This window comes from Cebus imitator, unplaced genomic scaffold (assembly GCF_001604975.1).
Source record: "Cebus imitator isolate Cc_AM_T3 unplaced genomic scaffold, Cebus_imitator-1.0 Scaffold18, whole genome shotgun sequence".
Taxonomy (NCBI): Eukaryota; Metazoa; Chordata; class Mammalia; order Primates; family Cebidae; genus Cebus; species Cebus imitator.
The window spans coordinates 15,199,404-15,221,368 of record NW_016107333.1 but is presented as its reverse complement, the minus strand read 5'-3'; the positions used below and the strand labels follow the sequence as shown (position 1 = coordinate 15,221,368).

At 34.7% G+C, this 21,965-nt stretch overlaps 1 long non-coding RNA gene across 5 annotated transcripts in view; it reads right to left on the bottom strand.

Annotated features, from left to right (window-relative positions):
- LOC108294445 overlaps positions 1-21,965 on the bottom strand; it is a 106,096-nt gene that overhangs the window by 21,313 nt on the left and 62,818 nt on the right. For all 5 annotated transcript variants that reach the window (XR_005197875.1, XR_001821041.2, XR_001821042.2 and 2 more), the window contains one exon: positions 13,778-13,982. This is a non-coding gene — a long non-coding RNA (uncharacterized LOC108294445). The remainder of the gene's footprint in view (positions 1-13,777; positions 13,983-21,965) is intronic.

Sequence of the window (21,965 nt, the reverse complement as noted above, 5' to 3'; positions counted from 1 at the left end):
AGGAGGTTGAGGCAGGAGAATTGCCTGAACCCAGGAGGTGGAGGTTGCAGTGGGCCGAGATCGCGCCATTGCACTCCAGCCTGGGTAACAAGAGTGAAACTCCATCAAAAAAAAAAAAAAAAAAAAAAAACCTGGAGTGTTTATTTACAGCATCTAGTCTCCTCTTCTTCTTTCTTTCTGATAGAAGGGCAAGTAAGTAGGCAAATCACTGAAGAGATATCATACAAAATAACAAAAGTGAATGCCTCTACAGATTCCTATTTCTTAGAGTAAAATGGGAATAATTACCTTTGTACCAGTGGGCTAAACAGAATTGCATATTTAAGAATAGCACAGACCTAAGAGATCATGGTTATAGGATGCTTTGTTCTGCTAACTGAAATGATGACTACATTCCTGAGATGACTTATTTTTAAACCCCAGAAGCCACATTTTAGCAACATGAGATGTAGAAGTTCATATTGATGAGTTTGAATCCTGGCTCTATCAGGTAGGATTTGTGCTTCCATTTTCCCATTCATAAAAAAGGAAAAATAGCAGCCTCCACCTCCAAGGGTTGTCAGAATTAGATGTAAAGTACTGAGAACAGTGTCTGGCATATAGTAAACATCATATAAATGTTAGGCAACAGCAGGAGCATTATTCATAGTCACATGCACATCACTTAAGAGACAAAAGAAAACCTCCATGTTATGCCTGCTTCAGCAAAAAGGGAAGGGAATTAAATATGATTTTATTATCTCAGTGATTGTGAATTTACTCATTATCACACATAAAGTGCTCATTATGTGTCAAACACTAAAGTATTTAAGAGGGTAGAAAAATTTCCAGTCTTTACAGCATTTACTTTCTAGAGGGATGACGGATAACGAACAACTTTATGGTATGAAGTCTTACAGTGGTGAGAGCTACGGAAAAAACTAAAAGAAGGCAGAAAAATGCAGAATGACCTTTACTCGGTGCCCACATTCAACCCTTTTTGACAAAATGGCTTGGTGCTGGCCCCACTTTTCCCCTGGAAGGAATGCTTGTGCTGACACTCTAAGTAACTGCTTCACTGAAATCCCAACCATTTGGATGCAACAAAAATAATCCAGCATATGAGCACATCCAGATAGACATATGTACACTGGTTTTTTAAAATGTAATGTGTATGTAATTTCCCGAATGGCTGGTTGTCACATCCATCTGGTCTTATTTCCATAGCACTTGAATGCACCACGAGGATATAAACCCTAAAAGCTAGAAAACAGAATTTAAATACCCAAACACATACGAGGTGTGTTTTCAAAAGCAGCAGACCTCAAATGAACACTGTGGTAACTTCATTAACTTCTCAGCCACAGTTGAGAGTAGCTGAGACTAAGCATAAAGCCCACAGAACATAAAAGACATTCCATTGCAGACCTCATTAAGTGGACTTAAGAGAAGCTTGACAAGCTAATGACAAAAATCTAATTTGGACTTTCGGGATGTAAGAATCCTGAACAAGTCTAAATACACCAAAATTCTGCCATGTGTGGCATCTGAGAAGGCAACAACCTGATGTCAATCAGGGCCATGTAGTTCATGAATCAAAGCCTCAGGGATGGATGTGGTCTTATTCAGCAACACTGAATAAAAAATCATATTCTATGTGTTTTGGGGTTTGGGCTTTGGTTCTGTTTAAATTGCACAGATGTTGTAGGTTCCTAAATTCACAGTGCTCACCAGGAAAATGTTCATCAGGCTGCAAATATTGAACGAAGACATGGCTAGATCTAGACACCACATGGTACAGAAATCATTTTTGGTTTTATGTTCTCTTTTTCCAGGAGCCCCTTCCTATTTCTAAATTCATCAGCACCTGTAGAGTCCAGGCCAAGTGAGGTTGCAATTATTTCCATGTCATATTAAAATTACCTAGTTGCTTTAGGTGTGTTTATTTCACTCACCAACTACTTGTATATCCCTTGAGTGGAGAAGCATAATAATAATAGTAGTAGTGCTTGTGTATGCCATACACAGTATCTTACAAACAATAATTCTCATATCAATCTTATGATCAACTCAATTTTATAGACACAAAAGCTGAACATTCATATAATTGTCCCTACCTCTCATCAGTGGAAAACCAAGGATCTAAACTCAAGCCTTCTGACTTCCAAGCTCACATTCATATTCCACTACCTGGTGCAAGAAGGAATAAGTGCTTTTTGAAAGAAACATGAATGAATGTGTTTCTTAATATCCTCAGAATTAAAAGACAAAGAATTTATCAGTTAATGATATCATTGTTGCAATAAGCATATAGTAATTATTATATAATAAGGCTAGGTATTTAAGATCCTTGAAGACATTGTGCCTTGTACATTTTATGTTCCTGTGATACCTTTTCAATAGCTTACATACAGATGGCATTTGTAAGATAATTGTTGAATCAGTAAAATATTATAATCCAATGGCTTCCTTGGGTCATTTTCTGTTTCCTGCAACTAACCCCTTATAAAAAGGAAGAATCTTCTTCTTCTTTTTTTTTTTTTAAAATCTGGCTCCATGTGCTAATTTCTTAAGAAATCTCTAGACGTTTTCCCATGTTTAGATCTCTCAGCTTTTGTCTGAGCCTGATGGAGACCTAAGTTCCTGGTCCCAGGTTTCCTAACTCACCTACTCTATCCCATACAAGCCCTATTAATAAGAGTGGAAATGAGAATGCTTAACTGTTGTAAGCAATGCAGTGAGTCAGCGTATCTTAATAAATGTTTACTGAGGAGAAACTAATTCTACCACCTTTCCAAACCTGGATAATATCTGGATTTCATAATATACTCACTTCTGCGATCTAAACTTAAGTGTAGTATTATTCATTTAAGACATTTTTGTTTGCCAATATTCCATGGAGAAATAGCATTATTAGCTTGTTTTTCCAAACAGCCTGGAAAAAGACTTCAAGTGTATTCTCCTACCTTCATCTTTCCTGTTTTCACCGAAGTAATACCAGGTAAATCACTTAACATCTCTGTGTACTTTTAAAAAAATGAATGCAATAGCACTTGTCCTGTCTTGCTGCTGTGAAAATCAAATACGATAATATGTATAGAATTATTTTTGAGCTATGAAATGTTGTATAGCTATTAGAAACTATTGGAAAAGAAGAAAGCCAAAAGTGTATATACTATATACTTTCAGTAAGCCAGGTATTTAGTTTTGTCCTTACATAAATGATATATGTATATATACAAAACACATACATATATACCTGGGACAAAATAGGCTTGTGTATCTATCTATCTATCTATCTATCTATCTATCTATCTATCTATCTGTCTAATCTATAAATACACTCACACTGATTGGAAATTTTACTGCATAAAAGTTTAAGTAAATTAATGAATGCCAGATTTTAAAACCTTCCCTAATTGCCTCTGTTGGTTTCTAAAACAGAGCTACTGTACGTCATGCAGTAATTATACTTATTATTTACTGAGTGTTAGCTCAATGCTAGGCATTGGGCGAAGGCATTTATATACATTATATAGTTCATTCATAACACGACTATAAATAAGTATTAGTTTCTGTCTTTTCCAGTTGGGTAAACTAAGGCCCAAAAGAGCTAGGAAGATGCCTCACAGTCACATTGCTAGCAAATAACAGAGGCAAAATTTGAATTTAGATCTGCCTGTCTACAAAGCTTTGCTTAGCAATTCAAATCCCATTTGTCTGAAATTTGCATTAATCCAAGTGTATATTAATTCATGTGCTATACTTAGCAGGGAGCAAGTTCTAATGAATTCCATTCTTTGTGACATGTTAGTTTTTTTGACCGGACAATAAGCCAACCATAAATATACAGCTTTTTCAAAAACAAGAGCTTTAAATTTTTTTTAATGTCTTCAGGGGGTTTATTGACCCTACGGCCAGGTAATACACTGATCATGAAATATAGGTGATTGACAATTACAAATGGAGTTAATGGTCATGGTTTTTACTCATGGTAGCCACTGTTCACTCTATTAGCTCTTCAAGCGTCCCTGCTGTGTGCACACTAGTCCACTACTCAGTGGTAAAGCTGTGGCTGTGGCTGGGCAGAAGGTTAACAACAAAAGAGGAGATTTCCCTCAAGGGGCCTACAGTCTATCCTTTGGAAAGGAAATCAGGATACACTAAGCAGTCAGAGTCAAATTAATTTTAGAATATATTAGCAACACTTAGAAGTAATAAAACTAAATCAAAATTTCTTCAAAGGATTAAGTCCTTCAGCCTTTAACTCAGTCAGACCTGCCTCCCTCACATGCCAATTAGAGTTCAAAGACAAGATTCATACACTTCATTTACAGATCCGTTGAACCTTAGGCATGAATGATAAATCCTTAATAAGTCAGAAAGGTAGCTATATTTATTCTTAAAATTAATTAATTTGCACACAGAGGTTGGGTGATTTGCCTAAAGACAACTCATTGAAATGTCTGATAAAATTCTGTAACCCTGTTTCTGATTTGATATCACTGAGCTGTTTTCCCATTTTAAAGTTAAAATGTATAAATGCTCATGTGTGTCAAGAGCCTTACGCAAAACAAGTTCAAATCTCCACATGATTTCCTTCCTTTGTGCTGTAAAAGCAGACTTAGGTTTATTTAGCAGTTGCCTTAGTGAACTCAGCAGCAAGCATACCTGACAAATCAAAGTGGTTGGCGATTCTAGTGTCTGAATTCAGTGGTTAGGTGATTTTATGAATACATGTGCACATACATTTACATACACATACACTTTGGTTCTGTAACAATGAACTCTTGCACTGTCCATGGAGAATTTACCAAGCTACCATCAGCCATAGGAAAATGAAACTTTCCAAATTTTCATCTTCAAGAATTAAGGAATTTTATATTAAGCACCTTTGAAAGGCCTAATGCTTTTAAATGATAATCAAAGGCAAGATAATTCTGAAGGTAACTATACTATTCTTTTTTTCCTGAAAGCGTACCATTAAATAATCATAACTGTAATGCACACAAATTTTATTTTTAAAATACTGAAATTAGCTTCATTGATTAGACAGCAAATAGCAAGAATATGTTAAAATTGGTATTGATGTAGAAAACGGTAATCAAATGGCCCAAACAGTTAACACATAATGCCCTTTATTTCTATTTTTGATTTAAGCCATTTCCAGACCCTCCAGTTTTCCTGGGCCCGTTAGCAGTACATCAACATTTTGGTAGCTAAGGTGTGACTAGCTGTGAATCATTTTTGAATCATTTTCACAAATTTTTTATTTTTAGTATTAGACTCCAATTGTAATTCTGCAGAATCTAAACCTGTTTTAGAGAACCCAAATTACACAAAACTTTGGGGATAGAAATTAGCATAATTGAAATAATTCAATTTTTGGTAATTATAATTCTCACTTAAACCTAAATTAAATGTGCCAAACTATAATTATGTTCAAATTTGCATCATGAAAATCACCCCCATTTAGCTCGTGGCATCTTAAAATATCTAATAGGGATCTTAAACTCTTCAGGTTGAGTCAAGAGGCCTTATTTTCACAGCCTTTGGGAAGAGGAGACTTTTATGCATTAAGCACAGTTATTTCGCCTCTTAGGAGAGGAAAGATGGGTCCATTATGTCTTCACTATCTGATGTGCAGGATTTGTACTCTAAGCTTCAGATACCTCTAACTTACAGTGCCATTACTGAGCTCTAAGTGCTACAGCAGAAAGTAAACGTTAATGCTTTCTTTCAAGAATAACTTTAAGCAAAGCAGGTTATGCATTAAGACAAAGGTAATGGAAACCAAAAACAAAAATGGCTGTTAACACTATAAAACTGGGCACTTGAAAATAAGCACTGTTTTGCTGTCCATTTTTAAATGATTAAAGATCCAAAACAACCTGAAGTCCATGAGAATTCACCTTTCTGTGTCCTGTGAATTGCTCACTGATTCTTAAGAATCCTAGGATCAAATATTTATCATTATTTTTGGGGTGTGCAAAAGGAAAACATCCATAAAATATTATTCAGTTAAGCTGCCTGTTTAACTAACCTTTCTATTATTTAATTTTATTAAATTAACCAGCTGATGTGATTAAGCTTGCAAGATGGCTTATTCATCTTCATCTTTGGGATGGTAGGTGGATATATTCTTCAAATATATTGATCAAAAAATAGATGTGTCTGGATATACAGGGCTGGCATATTGTCAAAGCACATGATGAGTTTCCCACAAAAAAACACATGAATATATCTCCAGTTGAGCAAAATATTCACATTAATACCAGAATAAGGCAGAAGAACTCTGGCTGACATCCCATCTGTTCTTATGAATTAAATTTAGAAATCATATATAATATAGACATTTCTGTCTGAATATCATGAAACCCTGACACATCCAGGCTTTCATTAGAAAGCTCCACGATGTGACTTGAATAACAATCTGTCTTACCTAATTAGTATTTTCAGTTTAGCATATTCACTTCCAGACATATTGCTGTTTGCACATGGTAATTTGGGTAAACAGATACCATCCACAGCTGCATCAATTAACACTGCTAATCAAAACTGAATTCAGGTAATTGGGCACATTTATGCAAAAAAATGTGTAATTTTGCAAAAAAAGCGAGATTCTTCAGTAATATGTCAATAAGTAAAAACCTCCTTTTGCTTGTGAAGATAAAGAATGAGACAAGAAAATCATCATTAATGTATACATCATGCAGAGTAAAATTCCTAAATTAAATCTCAGTCTTTAATTGGCCTATATTTCCAGAAATTGGATCATATTTTTCATAAATGTTTTCCTCAATGTTTCCACATAGTAAAGTTGATTCACATCTGCCTAAGGGTTTAACCATCAAGCAGGACTCAAATGGTTAATGAATTCTCAAGTGTTTATATACTTAGAAAGGATGTTGGTCAAACTTGCTCTTCCATCTTGTCTAGCAGCTCTTCGGGAAGATTCTCTCAGTATGTTTCATTTTATTACATGCTTTAATTTTCTCTGCTACAAAACACTTTCATTTGTAATTAGAATCACTATAGCAATTTATTTTCCTGCAAATATTCTTCAAATTCTCTGATTCTACACAATGCCCTTTAGTTACTTTTTCATTCATTTTCAGAATGAAGACTCTAAGCTGTTTTTCTTCTCTCTCTACAAACATAAACCAAACTGATCATTTTGATTAAATATTTTAATCAGTTCAGAAAAACTAATTTTATTGTTGTGAAGTAGTAAGTGCCTAACTAGTGACTAACAAGTTCTGGCTAGGGAGATATTTAGGGGCATAAGTTAAAACTAAAGTAAAGAAACCTGGAACCTTTTAAAAAGCATCTGAAGCAGATACAAGAATTACCCTTTGGGAGGCGGAGGCAGGTGGATCACCTGAGGCCAGGAGTTTGAGACCAGCCTGGCCAACATGGTGAAACCCCATCTCTACAAAAATACAAAAAAAAAAAAAATTAGCTGGGCATGATGGCGGGTGCCTGTAATCCCAGCTACTCAGGAGGCTGAGGGGGGAGAACTGCTTGAACCCAGGAGATGGAGGTTGCAAATGAGCTGAGACTATACCACTGCACTCCAGCCTGGGTGACAGTGTGAGACTCCATCTCAAAACAAAACAAACAAACAAAAACAAACAAATTATCTAGGATGGAGATTATTTGTATATAATAAACACACTCACAAATTCCTGCTTCTTTTTTCTCTTTCAGACTTTGAAGCTTAAGTTTATTTCTAAGTGTAAGCACGAGGCCTTTATAATGGAGTACTGGGCTCAGTGTCCCTAGCTTTATCTTAATGGTAACTTTCAATCCAAGTTAACAAACACTTCCTCAGTGTCTACCACATATCAGGGTCTCTTCTAGGCCCTGAAAATAAATATAGAGATGAATTTAGACTGATCACACTTCTCTGTGTCAACTTCGGAGAGTTTACAAACCAACAATGAGAATCAACAATGAGAAGGGTGATGAAATCACTAAGTGAAAATGCAACTGCAACTGTCAATCCCAAATTTTGCAGAAGTCTATTTTTTGCATAACTCAGGTTAATTATTTTATTCTCATAAGTCAGAAAAGGAGAAAAAATGTTTCTAAAATTATTTTGCATGATCTCTTTTTTTTTCCACAATGCAGCAATGCTGTACTTCTATATTTATTTTTTGGTATTTATCAAAAATATTTTTTCCACATATTTCTTTAAATGCATTTGTCATAAACAATTGGGCAATTCTTCACAGAATAGACATCCAACACACTTATACTCAGTTTCAAGAGCAGGAACTATAAAATATGGAGACACATTTATCAACAGGTTGTCAAACTGCTCACACCAACGAAACCATATGAGGTAGGACAGATGCCTCTGACTTTAAGATTCTGTTAAACAACATTATTTATGAATTTTAAAAGATAGGTAAACAAAAGATTTTAAAGACAATTTTTTTTTTTTTTTGAGACAGAGTCTTGCGCTGTCATCAGATGCTAGGTTGCAGTGCAGTGGCACAATCTCAGCTCACTGCAACCTCCACCTCCTGGGTTCAAGCAATTCTCCTGCCTCAGCCTCCCGAGTAGCTGGGACTACAGGCATGTGCCACCACGTCCAGCTAATTTTTGTATTTTTTTAGTAGAGATGGAGTTTCACCATGTTGACCAGGATGGTCTCGATCTCTTGACCTCATGATCTGCCCACCTTGGCCTCCCAAAGTGCTGGGATTACAGGCATGAGTAAAGACAATTTTTTAAAGAGCTTAATGATTGGTTTTCAATGAACTAAACTATTAATATTTGGGGAGGAAAATTTCTTCTCTCTGTGAAATGAGCCCACTGAGTAATGTTCATTGCATGGGTGTACCAGTGTATTGCTCAAAGCACTCTAAACCCCCTCTTCTCTTACTTCCTCCAGAGGAAATCAGTAGAGAATTAATTATCTCTTTGTAGTTCCTCAGTTTTAGTAAATTCCTTTTTCTGGGGAAAGGGTTTAAAGAATCCTGTTCTCATGGTCAAGTTTTAGCAAAGTGGAATGTTATGATTATCCCAAAGACAGCTTTGGTGAAGGAAAGGCTTGAGCTATGTCACCAGCTTCCAAACCAGGCTGTGCCACTGGCTAGCTATCTGACTTCAGATAAAACCTTCACCAATCTGAGTGTGAGTTTCTTGTTTATACATGGCTCATAGGGTCACCTCACTGGATTAGGGGGAGTACCTGAAACATAGTAGGTGCTTAATAAAGGCTTGTTGAAACTGAATAAAGGTTAGTAAATGATGGCTCTAGAAATGCTAATACTGAAGACACTTGAGATAAAAGTATCTTTTTACAAAGTTTTCTGATTCCAAAGTAATATATAGAGATAGTATGATAAATTTAATACAAATAGCATAGATTGTATCAAATAGGCCATAGACTACCACACTATATTAGGTCACCTTTCAACTCACTTGAAAACTAGCCCTAGAAAACTAATCTTCCTAATTAAGTTGGAAAGTTAACAATGGGACACTTATTGTTTCTAGAGCATTTATTATTATTGTATTAAACAAATTACAAGAAGTAATTTCATTGGCCATTATCAATCAAATAATTTTATTTTAAAATTATTGTCTGTTAAAGAGGATGATAATCTTGAAAATTCATATGTGACTACTTTTTTACCATGAATAATTTTAAAAAACTAGAAAATTCTTGAATCTGACACTATCTCTTCTTAGTCTAGCAGAATAAAATTGCTCATAATACAACTACTCTAAATTTCTGTAATATTTAACTAAATTGCTGACTCATAAACAATGCATAACCAATAAAATAACACCATTAGTCACTTTTTAAAAGTCTGCTTTTTAAACAGAAGTACGCCAGCTAAAATATGCAGTCTATGAAATATCAAATGGATTAATCTTGGCTTATTCATAACAAAGAATGTTATTTCACAACTATAAGAGAAAATGTCAGGACTGGGACTGGGTGGATTAGATAGACATCGATTGATAGAAAACAAATGCAACATATAGAAATAAAATGTCTTCGAAGCACACTGAAGCAAAATAAATTACTGGATTTGGGATTTAGCAAAATATAATCTTATTTTCCTTTGCTCTTTCACCAACACTTTTTTCTACACTGAGACAATATGAATTTCACTTTCCAAACCCATGATTTTCTTGAATAAAAAGACTGCGAATTGTTAATGACAGTGTAGAGAAGGATGTAGTTCAGCACATTAGCTTTTTGTACTTTAGAGAATGTTGTATTTAGAGCAAATTTTAATACTGATGATTATTTTTATTTAGTTCTGGTAAGAGGTAAAATAAGATTAATCCAAATTAAAGAAGATAATAAAATTATGTCTGAAGAATTAATAGTGTTTATATTTTAGAGATATAATTCAGTGGTCATGTTTATCTTTTAGGTTAAAATTGTCTTTAATAAGAAAACAAGTCTTATCATGAAACAACTGAGTTTTTTAAAGTTTAACAATTCAATGTACTGACGCTAAAACTGATAATCTACACTTTATCAGACAAGGTACAGAACAGCGTATTTGTTTACAGTTCATGGTTGAATACTTGTACCACAATTAAGAATTAGGAAATTATCCTTACAGCAAACAGATCTTAGTTAAACATATTATTAATATATGCTTCAAGGTATTATTCAACTCTCTGGAGGATGCCAGAGTGACTTTGCCCGCTGAATAATCTCAGTCACTCTATCACAAGTTTTTCATCTTTGACTTTCTTCACAGGCTTGGAGTAGAAGCCTATCTTTCAGAAGGATGTTAAAAGAATACATGAAAAGCTTGCGCAAAAATAAACTATAGCACCTCAGGCTTCTTAATTTTTACACTATAATGCCTTGGACTTTTCTACCTTGACAGATTCAGAGTGAATTCTTTGATGAAAAGAGAGAAATAAATTACATGTGGAAGGAAGAGAACCTTTATTATCATTTTAATAGTTCACAGACACATAAAAGGAAGACGCATTCACTATATGATGGAAACTAAAACTAAAAATATTCACTGACTTAGAACTAAAAAAAATTAATATGATAAGAAAAATGGAAACAGTTTTTGAAGCAATGTGAATACACAACTACTCATAGAGGCTTAGAAAATGTAACAAATAAAAATAAAAATAAACCATTAAATGGCATTGCAAATAATTAGTTAGCGTCTCCTATAGCATTTTTGAACTTAATGAAAGTACTGAATACATTCAGAAACTATCAGAGATCATGGAGAATGAAATTCCAGACATCAGAAATAATCAACTTTTAGAAATTGCTTCATAAGCAACTGTACCAAAAAGCACGCATTTTCAGGAGACATGATGTAGATTTAACACGGATATGATCTGCAGTGTTAGCGGTTGGCACTAAATTAGAATAGAGAGGCCATTGTCACTTACTCCTAACCCCTTCAGGACATCCCTAGGTTGTTTTTCTATTGGGAGCATGCATTTTCAGTGTGCAGAGATTGGCTTCATGCTCCCTGCTTTTGTTGGGATGGTGATTTAAGATGTTTCAAATGCAGAGAGTAGTGCTTGGAACTCTTCCTATATGTTCCCAATTATCTATAACGTTATTGTATATTTTCTGCCACCAGGATGCCTTTGTCAGAGGTACGGTCCCTCTAAAGCAGCATACCACTCAGAGGTGCAAAAATGAAAATTAAAATAGGAAGGTTTTCTTCTTATTATTATTTGAATGACATAGGACCTGCTCGATGTTTGCATTTAAATTGAGCAGAATAATTCAGCTCTGGCTTTTAATTTCAGAAGGGTGAATCACCCTAACAAAGGTCAATCAAACTTTAATCTTCAATAAAATTGCTACAGCCCCAGTCACCTGCAGGACATTTATTATATTCCTATTTCCATGCGAAAGAATGCATTGCCTTCCTTATGTGTCACTAATCTTCTAACTCTTTACATTAGCACATTTTACCAAAAAACATTAATTCCTTTGAAACTCTGACAACAGTTCATTTCTACACATCTCAGGAGATAATCCTGTTTAAAAACAAAGCAAACAAACAAGCAAAAAAAAAAAAAAAAACGGGACATCAGCTGTGAACCACTTTCTGGGCACTTTCTAATCCTCATAGACCTTCAATACTCCAACAGAGTTCTGACAATACCAAATCTCAATTACACAAAATATTATGGTGGTTTAGATTAAAATAACAATATATGATTTTAGGAACTTAATCCTCCCTATTGTCTGTGATTGTGCCTTTCATCTACTTATTTCTATTCACAATGTTTGCTGCATACAGAAGTTACAGATTTGAAGGAAGCAAACGTCAACCATCTTTGAATAACAGTGGAAATACTTAAATTCATTGATTTATTCATCATAAATACCTACCGAATGCCTATTATGTGCCAGATATTGGGCTAGAGGTAGGGAATCAAAGTCAAAGAAAAGAAAGAGAAACAAAGTTATCACAAGAATAACATTCTCCTGTAAAAACTGTGTCCAGAATATAATAAAATAATGATTTAAATCTCCACTTCCAGTTTCTCTTATCAATGTCATTAAATTTTAGCGACGGCTAGAAATGTGTGAAGTCAAATTTCCACCAAAATTTTGATAAACAGTGTTTAAAATTATCTGGACACCCAAAGGCTTTAAAATTCATAATCTCATAAAATGATTCATTTCTTATTTGAGTATATAAAATGTGATCTTCAAATTTTAAAATGAATATATTGATAATATCTAGTCTCCCATGATTAGAAATAAAACCATGAGAAACTTTAAATGAGCTTATTAAAATATACATGCTGTGCGAAATTTGTTTCCAAAATGTTATTTCATGACATTTAAAAACTGCTGTGAACACAAACAACAATAGTAATAGGCAAAAGACAAATTATTGCATTTTGCCATGATATAGTGGCTCGGATGACCATGGAGGGAAAGAACCTTAATGCATGTCCCCAATTATATTGTAAACTGATTGCCTAGGTACTGTAACAGTGGTGTGACATGGCATAAATAACCCAAACTTGCTTTCTGCATATTTTTTGAGACCTCTTCCTCCTTCTTTGTACTTAGATTAAGTGCACAGCCACATACACAGACACGCGTGCCCTTCCTCATCAATATTCACATTCATTAATTAGCAATACAGGAAGGCTATGGTTTGGGAGACTCCTCAAAGCCTGAATACTCAATCAAGCAAAGCAAATCACGGTAAAAAGAAAATACACGTAAATAGTCTATGACCAGACTGACCGTGGAGAATAGCACATAATTTCAAGAGATAGTCATCCTTATAAATGTTGTTTTAAAAAGCCCCAATTACTTTGTGTAACTTAAAGTCAAGACCTTAGCCTTCCTTTGAGCACATATTGAAACTAAAATAGAATCTCTACATATTCCATAACTACACTTGCTTTTTTTCCTGTCCTAGAACTAGGTTGACACAATAGAATAATGCAGAGCAACGGCTTTTACATTGTTGAGCAAAATAAATCCGACGCTACACAATCTAAATGTACCATTGATATCTGTTACCAAATACTTATTCGGAAAACTGATAAAGATTAGCTAGACCCAACAAGCAAACTATTGCCTTATATTCCATTTTCATCATCAAAAGCTGCTTAGTTATATTATAAATTTACAGATTTAGGAAAAATAAAAAGGTTTCAGAGAATATGCTATAAATGCCCAAAAAGCATCTGGATCTTCTTCTGACTCAATTCGGTCAAGAAACAAAAAAGGAAACCATGAACCATCAAACAAAAATCTTAATAAGAAAACCTAGGATGTGGAATTATGAAAGAAACATACCTTTGGCTGAACAAGTTCGTAATTTCTCATCTTGCCTACACAGCTCTGTCGTTCCACCTTGAGCAAAAGTCAACTCCATGTCCCTTGTGATCTCTGAGACAATGCCATCATATCACTGGCAAATTTTTCGATTAAACTTTGCAGATGTAGTAGCAACTTTGTTAATTATGACATTAGCCAGCTGGCGGGTACGATCAGTCACCCACTGTAAGGAAAGCCAGACAAAGAGACATCTAATCATTGCAACCAGAGCAGATAAATTTTGTTCCTTTCTCATACGTGTCACAGATTCTATTCCTTCTGACCCTCTCCTCAGCCGTCGACTGTCACATTTAGATTCCGAGAGCTTCCAGTTTCCCTTTATCCCTGCCTTAGATCTGAAACTCATGGTTATCAGGAAGACATGCGTCACCAGCTGTCTCAGAGCAGGAAAGCAATCAGGTGAATACTACTTATTATCTTGCATTGCTTTCCGAGGAGTGACAAGATTGATTTGGAACCAAGAATACACTCAAATCTCAGTAGTTCCTAGGGTTTTGAGTTCAGACAGCAGGGTATGTGCTAAGTTGCAACAGGGAGGACTTCAATCCCAATGTTAAGGCTACAGGATATTAGAAATTTAAGGAAAGTTTTAAAAAATCGATCAAAGCTCCTTTTTCAGATGCCCTTGTATTAATGTTTTCTTCTCTACCTCTGTGCTATGTTGGTGATGCCCATGAGTCGACTGTGATCTGGCAGAGCCAGTTTCACAATGAGGTAGCCCAAGTCAACCTGTGGAATCAGTATTCTGACATTATGAAATTAGCATTAGGAGAAATATCTAATGTAGATGACAGAGTGATGGATGCAGCAAACCACCACGGCACGTGTATACCTATGTAACACACCTGCATGTTCTGAACATGTACCCCAGGACTTAAAGTATAATAAATGAATTTTTTTAAAAAAAGGAAATTATCTCCATCTATCCCTTTTTTGTGAAGACAAGTACTCTATAAAATCCAATTCTTGAAACTTATCTTTCCTAAAAGTTCAAATCTCCTTATTTTTATATAATAATGTGAGAAAACTAATTTAGGCATGTTAGCTAAAAATAACATGCAAATTTAAGCTGGGGAAGATATCATTATATTAATACAAATTTTTCCTTCAAAAAGTCAGTTTACTGAAATCATATGTAAGTGTGTATGTATTGGTTGATCAATATACACAACACATGCATAATGAATTTACTGAAATTTCAATATATATTAGGTAATGAGTAGAAACATACCTACTAAATGATATAACAGTATTTTTCAGAGCAAAGCATCCAATGGAGCAGCAAAGGGCTTGATCTACATGGTAAGTCATTACCTTGATGCAATTTTTACTAAAGAATTACCACTGAAGTGTTTGAGTATCAACAAAATAAAAAGTTTGCACAGCAGAATTTGAAAGAGAATTGTGTATCATACAGTAATAAAGTTCTATTTATCAACAAATTAGTAAGTCTTTCTGGGATGGAGAAATTTAGAGAAAAGTTGAAATGTAATTCTGAAGTTGATTTTGCCTAAGAATTATGTGTTTTTGGCTCCTGAACAAAACCTAAAATGTTTTACCTCTATCTGTGAAAACGCAGTTATGGTGCACTATATTAATAATTCATGATACACATCCTAAATTACATTTTATTTTTACATGAGGACTTCCCTGCCATGGAGAACCCAAAATCTCTGTTTAGCTTAAAGCGCTGCAAAGATAAACCGATAAATGTATGTAGACACAACCTAAGATACCTACAATGAAGATGAGACGATTTAGGGATTCCTAAAACTATGAAGCAAGATACTTTCATCCTGGGAAGACAAAAGGGTTTCTAAAGTCCCACCAGAGCTGGCATGGGAGAAAGAAAACATGATTTTAGAAATTCTTAAAAATTATGTATCTATATAGATAAAGATATCTTTTTGAGAGTAAGATACTCTTTATCCTTCATGTTTTGGGCTGATAGTAAGAAATGAGTCCGATTCCATACAAGCAAAAGAACAAAGAAATCAGAAATGTCAGGACAAGAGTATGCTGTGGCACAATGTCAAGGACAAAGAATCCGTGATATGACTTTCAGTGATGTTCTATTTGGAGATGAGCTGTTTGTATCCCATCCATTATCATAGCCTTGGCAACCACTATATGGTCTGGCAAAGAGCAGTTTCTCAAGAAATACATGTCAATGAAGAATAAATATTTACCTTGCATATATCATCCTCCTCAGCCCATTCACCTACTTTTAAAGTTAAATGATGCAAAAATTCACTCTTTAGGTTTTCTATGGATTACCATATATTAATAACATATCTATTCAAAATTATATCTTTAAAATACTGGAAAGAGTTTATTCCTGAAGAGTTCAAAGTAGACATTTCTTTTAAGATTTTAAAATAAGCATTAATAATGCTCACTATTTGTTCCTGTGAAAATGACTTTGACTCAGGAAGTTAGAATGAGTCAGAAAGATCTTTGCTCTTTGGCTAGAGGGAACATCTTCCTAGGAAATTCCCAGAGAATAAAATATGCTAAGTACACAAAGTTTTTCATTGCAATCATATCTATAAGAGAGAATGGAAACAATGTCTCCAAAAAAAGAAATTAATAAGTAAATTTTGGCAACTAATCATAGGCAGTCATTATATGATAATAAGGAAGGCAGACAAAACCAACTTCTTATGACTATACTGAATTTAAAAAGCAGAATACAAAATTGTACACATATTGATTACTGAGTATATTTGAAGAAAGACGAAGAAGTGTTAAACTAGAAACTATGTTTTGTAGAATTAGAAAATATTTTCTTCTTTTACAAAAGTTTGCTTTAGTGCCATTCTAATTGTTACTCTCAAAATGTAGAATAAAAGACTCCATCTATAAAATGGGAACAACAATAATAATTGTAATACTTACCTGACAGGTTCTTAATATTAAACTACATAATGTATATAAAACTGCATATTATCTGACTCACAGGAAACACTCATTATATATCTTAGTTATTATTTTTATTATAACCAGCATACAAATAATTCTGGCATATTTGTGCTACACATTTTATTTTTTTCTTATTATATATTACCAAAACTTCACTGCATTAAATAAGATATTCTGAAACAAGGAAAATTCAGTGTTCAAAACTTAAGAGGCCAAACACAGAAACGTGGTCTAAATACTAAAATTGATTTATAAGATAATAACAGCAATAATAATAACCAACAGCTATAGAAGACTTCAGTTAAAATTATACTTTGTATAAGATCTACATGACTTATAATTTTACTAGACCTGTAGGTCTTAACAATTTTGCCTTTTTTAATGGCTGCTTATGGCACACCTACAAAGATGCACAACTGCTAGAAACAGAGATTAAAATACAAGAAATTGACCTGGAGAAATTGGCATTGCCTTGAAGAATCTCAGTGCTCTATTTTTCTCGGCACTCTTACTTTTATTTTCTAATGTGGGCACTTGCTCCCTATGGCCACAAAGTCCAACTCAGAGCAGTCATCTAAGGCTATTCTTTCTCTAGGGCATGCAAGTACCATGTCACAATGAGTTGTTGAAGGTATAAATACAATGTACAGGTGTGGAATGTTTTAATGGATGAAGTAGTTGGTGAGAACAAAGCAATCTAGATTTGGAAACATTTCCCCTGAAGACTCCATTTGGATCCACAGGGACCAATAAGCCTTCCTCTCTGCTACAGATGCTTTTATTGTTGTGCCACCAACTGTTTTTCATTGGTCCTTGTGACAGCCCTTCCTATCCCTCTTATCACTTCAATATGTTTAATTAAGTCTCATATGTAGATTAGTTTTCTTTCTGTCTTCCAGCCTGCTAGATGTTGAATCAATACCTGAAACTCCCTTCTCTGTTGTGCCTTAATCTCAAGAGTCAGACATCCTGCCTTCAGGTCATTCCTACCTCCTTGCTTGCTAGGTCTGGGACTTTGGACAAGATACTAAACCTTATTAAGACTGTTAAACAACAACAACAACATGTCATGGTTCTGTCATGAAGACTGTGACTAATACATGTCATCTGCTTAGCACATGGTAGATAGCCAATAAATGCACTCTCATTGCCAAAGTAGCAACAGAATCACCAAGAAACAGTCTAGCAAACAAGAGCAAGGGATCGAAAGCCAAGCTTCTTGGGTGAATTCATATCCTAGCTTTCTCACTTAAATCAGTAATAACGATGACAATAATAATAGTAATTAATATAGTCTCCAGATTTATAAGAATTAAATGTATACTTATAAATTACTTCCCATATAGTAGAAACTATTTTCAATTATTATTATTACCATGCCTCCTATGCTACTTGGTTATTTTTTCCCCATTGCTTACCCAGTTTTAGTAAAAATAAATCAAGACTTTGAATGTGAAGACCTGGACATATATATCATCACATATGCTTGATAATACATGGACAAGGATCCTAGCTGCAGCACTATTCTATGATAGCAAAAGACTGAGACTGAGCTAAAATGTCACCAAAGCTAACTGGTTAAATAAAATATGTTAAATTTATACTGTGAAATGCCATGGAGCCATTAAAATGAATAAAGTATAAGTAGGAGTAGCAATATGAAATTATTTCTATGATATATTTTAAGGGAAAGAAGAACGGTGCAGAACAATGTGTATTGTATATTACAGCAGTCCCCAACATTTTTGGCACCAGGGACCAATTTCATGGATGACAATTTTTCCATGAACCAGAAGTGGTGTGGGGGATGGTTTCAGGATGATTCAAGTGCATTACATTTACTGTGCACTTTATATCTGTTATTATTACATTGTAATACATAATGAAATAATTATACAACTCGCCATAATGTAGAATCGGTGGGAGCCCTGATCTTGTTTTCCTGCAACTAGATGGTTCCATCTGAGGGTGATGGGAGACAGTGACAGATCATCAGGCATTAGATTCTCATAAGAAGCGTGCAACCCAGATCCTTCACATACGCAGTTCACAACAGGGTTTGCACTCCTACGGGAATCAAGGCCACCGCTGATCTGAGAGGAGGCAAAGCTCAGGTGGTAATGTAAGTGATTGGGAGTGTCTGAAAACACAGATGAAGCTCCTCTCACTTGCCAGCCACACACCTCCTGCTGTGCGGCCTGGTTCCTAATAGGCCACAGACATGTGCTTTGGTTTGTGGCCAGGGAAGAATTAGGGACCCCTGGTATACTATCCTTTTGTTTAACAAGGATTTGGCATATAATATTTATTTATGAGGATATTTCATGTCTCTTTATGAGGTATTTAGAGGATATTTCTGAAAAATATACAGGGAGCTGCTCATAGTGGTTGTGTTAGTAGGGAAGCTTGGGTCTGGGGACAGAAGAGGGTAAGGAACTACCTTCCACAGTATACCCTTTGAAGTTGCATGAATTTATGTTATATATGTAGCTCTCCTTTTAAACCAGTAACCAATTTAATAATTTTTAAACATTCATTATTCCTACTTGAATGTACAATTAGTCTATTCTAGTTCATTTATAGAAATTCTTCCCTTTCCCGTGCTAGTGGACATGATCCATCAGCTGAAGTCTACCTAGTTGATCAGCAGTACACACAGCATTGCTTTTCTTTACCATAACATGACCTCACTACTTGTTGCTTCCAATTCCCATTTCAATGCTATTTTCAAAACCATTTGTTGCATGAGCTGATTTTTGTCACCCAATAAATGTCAAAATGTTGATATTTCTGCACCTCCTTTCTCAAAAGATGTCTTCCTTTAAAAGGATTTAATTTAGCACATGAGAGACAAACTGCGTTTCTATATTCTGTACAATTCTAAAGTCGCTTCAAGTAAGGAGTCCTTTCTCCATGTTACAAGTATACAAATATTTGTCCTCAGAAAGGAAGCTCATTCTCAAGGCATCCTTTAGATGTCAGTAAAATGTCCAGGGCTAAGAACCTCCAGTGGGGCTTAAGCTGACACACGGCACATAATACGTAACAAATTGTGATCTGATAGACTGAACATGTGATATGGGCTTCAAACAGAAGGATTTCCTTATTTTTTCAAATAGGCAAATTGAAGAACATATTGCTCATTAGAAATATTATCTAAACAAATTTCAATGGACACATTCATAGGAATATTTCAAGTGTCATGTTTTTTCTTTATCTGAAACAAATAGTCTGTCTAACTTTGAAAAGGTTCAGCTCCCAGTCACAGGCTCTACCTTAAGCATACCTGATGCTAATAATCAGAATGCTTGTATTTATAAGGAGGTGGTGATGCTAGACAACCTGTTGCCTCAACTGTCTTGTCTGTAATATAGCATAAAACTCAGGAGCTAGATGATAATTAAACAGGTTAGTTGACAAGTTGACATATTAGACAAAATGGCCAACACTTGGGAGCACCTGATAGTGGGTGTTACCCACAGCAGAATTAGTGTCATTGGCAGCATCGTAATTTTAAATGTCATTAGGTGGTCAATCGTAGCTTTAGGGTATGAAAAGTTGCTGGCCCTTTCTATTGGTTAATTTTTCTTTTCCAGAGCAAATGTTATTAACATAGGTCTATACAGCAATTGGTAAGACTTATCCTGTATACCAGGACTTCTCAAACTTTAATGATTGTGTATATCACCTGGAGATCTTGCTAAAATGCAGATTTTGATTCAGTAGGTCCAGGATGGAGCTTGACATTCTACATTTCTGCTAAGCTCTCAAATGCTGCTGCTGCTGCTGGTGGTTGTGTAATAACAAGGTTATATTTCACCATGGATGTGACAGAAAGAATGATATACTTTGTAAAGAACACAATGGATATTCAACCATATAGTTATGTGAATTTTTATCTTCTCTCTCTCATGCTTACCTTGCTGAACAGCACTTAAATATTTCTCAGTCATGAGATAAGACGCAAGCGTGCAATAGTAGTACGATTAGAACTTCATCCCTATGTTAACTTCTGGTGGATACAGAGGCAAGGAAAAAATTATATCACTCTTCATAATTGTTTTAATTCACACGTAATAACTATTATGGAGTACAGTCTGATGTTTTAATACATGTATAAATTGTATAATAATCAAATTAGTATTTAGCATATCCATCAACTCATATCTCTGTCATTTCTTTGAGATGAGAACATTCAAAATCCTCTCTTCTAGCTATTTTGAAATATACAATACAAGGCTGTTAACCGAACATAACACTTGAACTTATTCTTCCTATCTAACCATAACTTTGTCCCCATTGACTAATCTCTCCCTATTCCCCACATATTATTCCCAATAAAAACAATGGTCACATTTACAAAGCTGTTTTTACATGAAAGGCAAAGATTTTAATCTTGAGATATTTTAAAAGAGCAATAATTGTTATTTCCTTTCTTGTCATAACACAAGTATACAGTCATAGTTTATATTCATTCTGCTTGGCCCAACAACAAAATAAGGTATTAACACAATCCTTTTTCTGTGAACTGTATGCTTTGTTTGTGCAACTAAATGCTCGTGTCTCTTTCTTATACAACTACCTAAAGCCAAATGGTTCAATCAGTAAGAATATTTTACCTTTAGGAAGCTGATACAGCTAGCTTACAACAATTCTGGAAGCATTTACTAAGCTTCCATTATTATTTGCCTATTGCTGTGAGCTAATGCCCTTGATTTTGTGGAGGATAATTGGTGAAAAAAATAATCAAATTTGGATATGGTAAAATAATCCTCTAAATTCTAAAGCCCATAATCCACACAAAAGCTTATTAGAGGCTATATGATCCAACTCAGTGTTTTGTTTTTCAGGCTTTTTTGACTGAGGTCTATGGTAAGAAAATATTTATCATACAACCAAGTAGCACATACACACATACTTGAAATATATTTGAAAAAATATATTCATGTAACAATACCCTTACTAACATGCAATGCATTCATATTTTTAATCTTTTTATTACTTTTTTTAACCTAGGTTATGATCTACTAAGTTGATTTCATGACCCACTAATGGATTGTTCAGACTTCTGAGTTTAAAAGTAACATAGCCTTGGGCAATTTGTGGAACCTAAGGTTGAGTCTCTGAAAGTTTATAGGTATAGGAGACGGTCAGGAAGTGAGGCCATGTATAAGCATAAAGCAAAAGGCATGATCAGAGAGTACAAGGGCATTTAATGGCAGAC